The 1,606-nt window shown below is 32.5% G+C and overlaps 1 non-coding gene and 1 pseudogene across 1 annotated transcript; both read right to left on the reverse strand.

The window, feature by feature from the left end:
• Positions 1 to 394: 394 nt before the first annotated feature.
• LOC111737767 lies at positions 395 to 510 on the reverse strand (annotated as a pseudogene).
• A 9-nt stretch (positions 511 to 519) lies between these two features.
• Positions 520 to 592, reverse strand: TRNAV-UAC. The gene has a single exon. It is a non-coding gene; the product is annotated as a tRNA-Val (tRNA).
• Positions 593 to 1,606: the final 1,014 nt, after the last annotated feature.

The following is a 1,606-nucleotide window of genomic DNA, read 5'->3' on the forward strand; positions in this document are numbered from 1 at the left end:
TCTAGAAACTGCCAAAGATTTTACTGCTTTGCATTCCATCAGTAATGTGTATAAGGCTTTTAGTTTCTCTACATCCTCAATAGCGCTTTTTAATTTTAGCCATTCTAATGAACGTATAATGGTATCTCATTGTGATTTTAATTTTTATTTCTCTAATGATGAATTATGTTAGTTTCTTTTCATGCTTTTATTTGCCATCTATATGTCTCCTTTGGTAGTGTCTATTCAAGCTTTTGTCCACTTTCTATTGGATTGCTTGTTGTACTGAATTTTGAGTTCTTTATATTTTCTAGACATAAGCCCATTATCAGATATATGTCACCTATGTTTTTATTTTCTTAACAGTATCTTTTATTTGTTTGTTTGTTTGTTTGTTTTTTTTTATTATTATTTATGCCTACAGCACCTGGTCTTCCTAGGTGGTCTCCCATCCAAGTACTAACCAGGCCTGATCCTGCTTAGCTTCTGAGATCAGACATCAGGCTTGTTCAGGGTGGCATGGCTGTAGACCATGGACCTTGGCTCCACTGGGGAGCGAACCCAGGACCTTCTGCGTGTAAAGCAGACATGCTAACCACTACACTATGGAACCATGTCCACAATATCTTTCAAAGGATAGATGTTTTTGTTTTGATTATGTTCGCCTTATCAGTTTTTTTCTGTTATGGTCTGTACTTTATGTAGCTTATCTAAGAAGTCTGCCGATCTCAAGTTAAAAAAGATTTTCTCCTACATCTTCTAGAAGATTTTATATATTTAACACTGACATTTAGATATGGATCACTTTGAGTTAATTTTGTATATGGTATAGGAAAAAGGCTCAAGGATATTTATTTACTTAGCATATAGATAGCCAGTTGTTCCAGCACCCATTGCTGAAAAGATTATCTTTCATCCATTGAATTACCTTGGCACTTTGGTTGACAACAATTACCTTATATATATGGGCCTAGTTCTGAACTCTTGATTCGATTCCCTTGATTTGTGTGTCTCTCTTTTAGCCAATACCATGCTGTCTCAATTACTATATTTTTATAGTAAATCTTCAAATCATGTAATGTGAATCATCCAACTTTGTTCTTATCAAAAATTACTGAATTTAGCTATTTAGTTTCTTTGCTTCTCTATATAAATTTTGGATATGTCCTGTCAATTTCTACCAAAAAAAATCATGTCAGGATTTTGATTGAGATCATACTGAATGTATAGATCAGTTTGAGAACTGACAACCTAACAATAGTGGATTTTCCAATCCATGAGCATAGTTACATCTATCCTTTTGTAAGTTCCTCTTGGTTTCTCTCATCAGAATTTTGTCATTTTCAGCATTTACATTTTGTACATATTTAGTTAGATTTGCCTTTAAGTATTTCATGTTTTTAATTCTATTATAAATGGTAGTGTTTTTATAACTTCAATTTTCAGTTATTCATTGACACTATCTAATAAACAATTGATTTTCAGATATTGACCATATATCCTACAGAGTCTTTGGGATTTCCTATGTAAATAATCATGTGTGTAAATAGAATTTTATGTCTTCCTTTCAAATCTGCATGCCTTTTTTACTTTTTCTCATATTACTACATTGGCTTGGACTTCTTGT

Source organism: Pteropus vampyrus, unplaced genomic scaffold (assembly GCF_000151845.1).
Source record: "Pteropus vampyrus isolate Shadow unplaced genomic scaffold, Pvam_2.0 Scaffold30, whole genome shotgun sequence".
NCBI lineage: Eukaryota > Metazoa > Chordata > Mammalia > Chiroptera > Pteropodidae > Pteropus > Pteropus vampyrus.